This window comes from Macrobrachium nipponense, chromosome 22, assembly GCF_015104395.2.
Source record: "Macrobrachium nipponense isolate FS-2020 chromosome 22, ASM1510439v2, whole genome shotgun sequence".
NCBI lineage: Eukaryota > Metazoa > Arthropoda > Malacostraca > Decapoda > Palaemonidae > Macrobrachium > Macrobrachium nipponense.
In genome coordinates, this window is record NC_087213.1 from 15,308,385 (window position 1) to 15,317,379 (window position 8,995).

Here is an 8,995-nt window from a genome sequence, read left to right on the forward strand (position 1 = left end):
GATGGAATGTTGGACTAGATTTTATTTTCAATTGAAATCAACTCAAGGGTAATGGGCTGGAGCAGATGGAATGTTGGACAAGAGCTATGTATTCAATTGAAATCAATTCAAAGGTTAAAAGAAACTGACCAAGATGGAATGTTGGTTCTCGAATTATATGGTTCAAAAGTGTAAAACAACTTAAAGGAGGGAAAAGACCTAGACCAGATGGAATGTTGGTCAGATTCTATTGTTCAGTTGAAATCAACTTTAAGGGAAAAGACTAGACCTTGTGGAATGTGGGTCGAGGATATTATGTTCAGTTCGAAATCAACTAAGGGGAAAAGACTAACAAGATGAATTGGTCTAGATTCTGTATTCAATGAAATCAAATTAAGGGGAAAAGACTGGACAGATGGAATATTGGTCTGAATTCTATCAAACCTAAGTGCATTGAATAAACTCAAAGGGTAAAGACTGGACTCAGAGGAATGTTGGTCTGAATTCTATGTTCAATGAAATAAACTCGAAAGGTAAAAGACTCGACAGATGAATGTTGTCTAGACTCTATGTTCAATGAACTCAACTCAAAGGTAAAAGACTGGACCAGATGGAATGTTGGTCTAGATTCTATGTTCAGTTGAAATCAACTCAAAGGTAAAAGACTAGACCAGATGGAATGTTGGTCTAGATTCTATGTTCAATTGAACTCAACTCAAAGGTAAAAGACTGGACCAGATGGAATGTTGGTCTAAATTCTATGTTCAATTGAACTCAAATCAAAGGTAAAAGACTGGACCAGATGGAATATTGGTCTGAATTCTATGTTCAATTGAAATAAACTCAAAGGTAAAAGACCGGACCAGATGGAATGTTGGTTTAGATTCTATGTTGAATTGCAATCAACTCAAAGGTAAAAGACTGGAACAAATGGAATGGAATGTTGGACTAGATTCTCTTTTCAATTAAAATAACTCAAAGGGGAAAGACTGGAAAGAGGGAAACGTGGAGATTTTCTATTTTCAATTGAAATCAATTCAAGGGGAAAGCTGGACAAGATGGGATGTTGGACTAGGTTCTATTTTCAATTGAAATCAATCAAGGGGGAAAGACTGGACAAGATGGAAGGTGGGACTAGATTCTATTTTCAATTAAAATCCAACTCGAGGGAAAAGATGGACAAGATGGAAACGTTGGATAGATTCTGTATCAATGAAAATTCAAACTCGAGGGAAAAGGATGGACAAGATGGATGTTGGACTTATATTTTAATTCAATTTGATCAAATGAGGGGAAAAGATTGACCAGATGGAATGTTGGCCTAGATTCTATATTCAATTGAAATCAACTCAAGGGGGGAAAAGCTGGACAAGATGGAATGTTGGTCGAGATTCTATTTTCAATTGAAATCAACCGAGTGGGGAAATACTGGACAAAGATGGAATGTTGGACTAGATTCGTATTTCAATTGAAATCAACTAAGGGAAAGTTGGACACGATGGAATGTTGGACAGATTCTATTTTCAATGAAAATCAATCAAGGGGGAGTACTGGACAAGAATGAATGTTGGAATAAGATTGTGGATCAATGAAATTCAAACTCAATGGGAAAAGACTGGAGAATGGAAGTTGATAGATTTGTATTCAATTGAAAATCAACTCAAGGGGGAAGGACTGGACAAGATGGAATGTTGGTCCATATTCTATATTCAATTGAAATCAACTCAAGGGGAAAATACTGGACAAGATGGAATGTTGGTCTAGATTCTATATTCAATTGAAATCAACTCAAGGGGAAAAGACTGGACAAGATGGAATGTTGGTCTAGATTCTATATTCAATTGAAATCAACTCGAGGGGAAAGGACTGGACAAGATGGAACGTTGGACTAGATTCTATTTTCAATTGAAATCAATTCAAGGGGAAAAGACTGGACAAGATGTAATGTTGGACTAGATTCTATTTTCAATTGAAATCAACTCGAAAGGGGAAAGGACTGGACAAGATGGAACGTTGGACTAGATTCTATTTTCAATTGAAATCAAATCAAGGGGAAAAGTCTGGACAAGATGGAATGTTGGACTAGATTCTATTTTCATTTGAAATCAACTCAAGGGGAAAAGACTGGACAAGATGGAATGTGTACTAGATTCTATTTTCAAATGAAATCAACAAACTCAAGGGGAATGGGCTGGACCAGATGGAATGTTGGACGAGATTCTGTATTCAATTGAAATCAACTCGAAGGGAAAAGACTGGACAAGATGGAATGTTGGACTAGATTCTATTTTCAATTGAAATCAACTCATGGGGAATGGGCTGGACCAGATGGAATGTTGGACTAGATTCTGTATTCAATTGAAATCAACTCAAAGGTAAAAGACTGGACCAGATGGAATGTTGGTCTAGATTCTATGTTCAGTTGAAATCAACTTAAGGGGAAAAGACTAGACCAGATGGAATGTTGGTCTAGATTCTATGTTCAGTTGAAATCAACTTAAGGGGAAAAGACTAGACCAGATGGAATGTTGGTCTAGATTCTATGTTCAGTTGAAATCAACTTAAGGGGAAAAGACTAGACCAGATGGAATGTTGGTCTAGATTCTATGTTCAGTTGAAATCAACTTAAGGGAAAAGAACCAGATCCAGATGGAATGTTGGTCTAGATTCTGTATTCAATTGAAAATCCACTTTAAGGGAAAAGACTTGGGACCGATGGATGGTTACTTTTGGTCTGAATTATATGTTCCACTTGAAATAAACTCAAAGGTAAAAGACTGGGTACCAGATGGGTGAATGTTTTGGTCTAGATTCTATGTTTCATTGAACCTCAACTCAAAGGTAAAAGACTGGGACAAGAATGGAATGTTGGTCTAGATTCTATGTTCAGATTTAAATTCAACTCAAAGTCAAAAGACTGGACCAGGATGGAATAATGGGGGTGGTGCTAGAATTTCTATGTTCAGGATTGAAATCAAACTCAAAGGTAAAAGACTTAGACCAGATGGAATGTTTGGTCCTGAATTCTATGTTCAAATTGAAAAAATAAACTCCGAAGGTAAAAGACTGGACCAGCTGGAATGTTGGTCTTGATTCTATGTTCATTGAAATTGAAATCGAACTCAATAGGGTAGATTCTAGACCAAATTGGGGGAAAAAATGAAGTTGGTCTAGATTCTATGTTCAAGTTGAAATCGACTCAGGGGAAAAGAACTTAATAGACAAAAAAATTGGGGGAAAATGAACTTAGGGGAACCAGAGGGAAATGGTGGTTCTAGATTCTATGTTCAATTGAAATTAACTTAAAGGGGGGAAAAAAAGCCGGACCAGATGGAAATGTTGGTCTAAAATCTGTATTCAATTGAAATTAACTTAAGGGGAAAAGACTGGTCTAGATTCTATGTTCAATTAAAATTAACTTAAGGGGGGAAAAATACTAAACCAGAGGAATGTTGGTTCTAGATCTGTATTCAATTGAAATCAACTGAAGGGGAAAAAAAGACTGGACCAGATGGAATGTTGGTCTAGATTCTGTATTCGATTGAAATTAACTTAGGGGGAAAAGAATGGACAAGATGTAATGTTGGTCTAGATTCTGTATTTAATTGAAATCAACTCAAGGGGGAAAGACTGGACCAGATGGAATGTTGGTCTAGATTCTGTATTCAATTGAAATCAACTCAAGGGTAAAAGACTGGACCAGTATGGAATTTGTTGGTCTAGATTCTGTATCAATTGAAATAAACTCAAGGAAAAGACTGGGACCAGATGGAATGTTGGTCTAGATTCTATATTCAATTGAAATCAACTCAAAGGTGGATAAGACTGGACAAGATGTAATGTTGGACTACATTCTATATTCAATTTGAAATCAACTAAGGGGAAAAAGACTGGACAAGATGGAATGTTGGTCTAGATTCTATATTCAATTGAAATCAACTCAAGGGGAAAAGACGGGACAAGATGTAATGTTGGACTAGATTCTATATTCAATTGAAATCAACTCGAGGGGAAAGGACTGGACAAGATGTAATGTTGGACTAGATTCTATATTCAATTGAAATCAACTCAAGGGGAAAAGACTGGACAAGATAGAATGTTGGACTAGATTCTATTTTCATTTGAAATCAACTTAAGGGGAAAGACTGGACAAGATGGAATGTTGTACTAGATTCTATTTTCAAATGAAATTAACTCAAGGGGAAAGACTGGACAAGATGGAATGTTGGACTAGATTCTATTTTCAATTGAAATCAACTCAAGGGGAAAGACTGGACAAGATGGAACCTTGGACTAGATTCTATTTTCAATTGATATTAATTCAAAGGGAAAGACTGGACAAGATGGAACGTTGGACTAGATTCTATTTTCAAATGAAATCAACTCAAGGGGAAAAACTGGACAAGATGGAATGTTAGACTAGATTCTGTATTCAATTGATATCAACTCAAGGGGGAAGTACTGGACAAGATGGAATGTTGGACTAGATTCTGTATTCAATTGAAATCAACTCAATGGGAAAAGACTGGACACGATGGAATGTTGGACTAGATTCTATTTTCAATTGAAATCAACTCAAGGGGTAAGTACAGGACAAGATGGAATGTTGGACTAGATTCTGTATTCAATTGAAATCAACTCAAGGGGGAAGGACTGGCAATGAGGAATGTTTGGATCGATTCTATTTTCAATTTAAAATCAACTCGAGGGGAAGTACGGACAAGATGGAATGTTGGACTAGATTCTGATTCATTGAAAATCAACTCAATGGGAAATCGGCAAGATGGAAATGTTGGACTAGATTCTGTATCAATTGAAATCAATTGAAGGAAAAGACGGGACCAAGATGGAATGTTGTTAACTAGAAATTCTGGGTATTTTCATGAAAATCAACTTCAATTTTTGGAAAATAAAATTCTGGGACTGGAGATGGAATGTTTGGACCCCTAGATTCTGTATTTTTCAATTGAAAATTCAACTGAAGGGGGAAAAGATGGACAAGATGGAATGTTTTGACTAGATTCTGTATTCAAATGAAATCAATTCAAGGGGAAGGACTGGACAAGATGGAAATGTTGGACAGTTCCTATTTTCAATTGAAATCAACTTCGAGGGGAAAGACTGGTACAAGATGGAATGTTGGACTAGATTCTGTATTCAATTGAAATCACTCAATTGGGGGAGGGAAAGACTGGACAAAGATGGAAGTTTGGACTAGATTTTGTATTCAATTTGAAATCAAGTCAAGGGGAAAAAAGACTGGACAAGATGGAATTTGGACTAGATTCTTTTTTTCCAATTGAAATCAACTCAAGGAAAGACTGGACAAGGATGGAATGTTGACTAGATTCTTTTTTTCATTGAAATCAATTTAAGGGGAAAGACTGGACAATATGAATGTTTGGACTAGATTCTATTTTTCATTGAAATCAACTCGAGGAAGACAGTAACAAGATGGCCCCGTTGACTAGAATCTGTATTCATTGGGGGAAATCAATTCAGTGGAAAAGACTGGACAAGTTGGAAGTTGGACAAGTTTCTGTATTCAACTGAAATCAGCTCAAGGGGAACAGACTGGATAAGAAATGGAATTTTTGGACTAGATCTATTTTCATTGAAATCACTCGAAGGGAAGTACTGGACAAGATGGACATGTTTGACTAATCTATTTTTTAATTGAAATCAACCGGGGGAAGTCTGGAACCAGATGGAATGTTGGACTTAGTTATGTATTCAATTGAAATCAACTCAAGAGGAAGACTGGACAAGATGGATTGTTGTTCTAGATTCTATTATTCAATGAAATCACTCACGGGGAAAGACTGGACAGATGGATGTTTTCTAGATATCTATTTAATGAAATCACTCAAGGGGAAAAGACTACAAAGGATGTTGGGTCTAGATTCTAAATATTCAATTGAAATAAACTCGAGGGCAAGAACGGACAAGTTGGAAACGTTGGAAACTAGATTCTATTTTCATTGAAATCACCTCAAGGGGAAGACGGACAAGATGGAATGTTGGATGAGATTCTGTATTCAAATTGAAATCAACTCAAAGTGGAAAAGACTGGAGATGGAATGTTTGGACTAGGAATCTTTTTTCAATTGAATTCAATTTTAGGGAAAGACTGGACAAGATTGGAATGTTGGACTAGATTTTATTTCAATTGAAAGATCAAAACTCGAAAGGGGAAAAGTACTGGAACAAGATGGAAGGTTTGGACTAAGATTCTGTATTTTTCAATTGAATCAATTCAAGTGGAAAAGACTGGACAGGGATGGAAATGTTGGACAAAGAGTTTCTGGTAATGTTCAACTGGAAATCCAACTAAAGGGGAAAAGACTGGATAAGAATGGAATGTGGAACTTTAGAAATTCTAAATTTTCAATTGAAATCAACTCGAAGGGAATGGTACTGGGAGCAAGATGGAATGTTTGAACTAGGAGTTCTAGTTTTAATTGAAATCACTCGAGGAAGTTAGCTGGACAAGATTGGAATGTTGGACTAGCTTATTGTATTAATTGAAATCAAACTCAAAAGAGGGAAGGACTGGACAAGATGGAGATGTTGGTCTAAGATTCTAATTCTCAATTGGGGAAAATCAAACATCAAAGGGGAAAAGACCTGGACAAGATGGGAATGTTTCTGTCTAGATTCTATATTCAACTGAAATCAACTCAAGGGGAAAAGACTGGACAAGATGGAATGTTGGTCTAGATTCTATATTCAATTGAAATCAACTCGAGGGGAAAGAACTGGACAAGATGGAACGTTGGACTAGATTCTATTTTCAATTGAAATCAACTCAAGGGGAAAAGACTGGACAAGATGGAATGTTGGACGAGATTCTGTATTCAAATGAAATCAACTCAAGTGGAAAAGACTGGAGAAGATGGAATGTTGGACTAGATTCTATTTTCAATTGAAATCAACTCGAGGGGAAAGGACTGGACAAGATGGAACGTTGGACTAGATTCTATTTTCAATTGAAATCAATTCAAGGGGAAAAGACTGGACAAGATGGAATGTTGGACTAGATTCTATTTTCATTTGAAATCAACTCAAGGGGAAAAGACTGGACAAGATGGAATGTTGTACTAGATTCTATTTTCAAATGAAATCAACTCAAGGGGAATGGGCTGGACCAGATGGAATGTTGGACTAAGTTCTATTTTCAATTGAAATCAACTCAAAGGGAAAAGACTGGACCACATAGAATGTTGGTCTAGATTCTCTATTCAATTGAAATCAACTCAAGGGGAAAAGACTGGACCACATAGAATGTTGGTCTAGATTCTGTATTCTATTGAAATCAACTCAAAGGGAAAAGACTGGACCACATAGAATGTTGGTCTAGATTCTGTATTCAATTGAAATCAACTCAAAGGGAAAAGACTGGACCACATAGAATGTTGGACTAGATTCTGTATTCAATTGAAATCAACTCAAAGGGAAAAGACTGGACCACATAGAATGTTGGTCTAGATTCTGTATTCAATTGAAATCAACTCAAAGGGAAAAGACTGGACCACATAGAATGTTGGACTAGATTCTGTATTCAATTGAAATCAACTCAAGTGGAAAAGACTGGACCACATAGAATGTTGGTCTAGATTCTGTATTCAATTGAAATCAACTCAAGTGGAAAAGACTGGACCACATAGATTCAACTCGAGGGGAAAAGACTGGACAAGATGGAATGTTGGACTAGATTCTGTATTCAATTGAAATCAACTCGAGGGGAAAAGACTGGACAAGATGGAATGTTGGACTAGATTCTGTATTCAATTGAAATCAACTCAAGGGGAAAAGACTGGACAAGATGGAATGTTGGACTAGATTCTGTATTCAACTGAAATCAATTCAAGGGGAAAAGACTGGAGAAGATGGAATGTTGGACTAGATTCTGTATTCAATTGAAATCTACTCAAGGGGAAGGACTGGACAAGATGGAATTCTCTATTCAACTGAAATCAACTCAAGGGGAAAGGACTGGACAAGATGGAAAGTTGGACTAGATTCTATTTTCAATTGAAATCAACTCAAGGGGAAAGACTGGAGAAGATGGAATGTTGGACTAGATTCTATTTTCATTTGAAATCAACTCTAGGGAATGGACTGGACAAGATGGAATGTTGGACTAGATTTTATTTTCAATTGAAATTAACTCAAAGGGAAAAGACTGGACCAGATGGAATGTTGGACTAAATTCTATTTTCGATTCAAATCAACTCAAGGGGAAGGGACTGGACGAGATGGAATGTTGGACTAGATTCTGTATTCAATTGAGCTCAACTCAAGGGTATAAGACTGGACAAGATGGAATGTTGGACTAGATTCTATTTTCAATTCAAATCAATTCAAGGGAAAAGACTGGACCAGATGGAATGTTGGACTAGATTCTATTTTCAATTGAAATTAACTCAAGGGGAAAAGACGGGACAAGATGGAATGTTGGACTAGATTCTATTTTCAATTCAAATCAATTCAAGGGGAAAGGACTGGACAAGATGGAATGTTGGACTCGATTCTATTTTCAATTGAAATTAACTCAAGGGGAAAAGACTGGACAAGATGGAATGTAGGACTAGATTCTATATTCAATTGAAATTAACTCAAGGAGAAAAGACTGGACCAGATGAAATGTTGGTCTAGATTCTATATTCAATTGAAATCAACTTTATGTGAAAATACTGGACTAGATTGCGTGTTGGAGTAGATTCTAAATCAACTCAAGGTTAAAAGAATGGACCCGATGGAAAAGGTGACAAGGTATATCCAGAAAAGGGTAGAAAATAGAAAGGAAATGACGAATCGGAAGAATTAGAGGTACATTAACGGAAGTCTCTTAGGGTTTCCTGGTACATGTTAAGAGCGCACCCAAGAGTCGATGCCGCCGAAGCCGAAGATGGAGGAAAAGTCTTGATGAACCGCTTGAGGAGGAGGAGCTGGGGGGGCGGGGGGGGGGGGGGTTATGGAGGAGAGGAGGCAGCCGAGGATAAAAAAAGGAGGA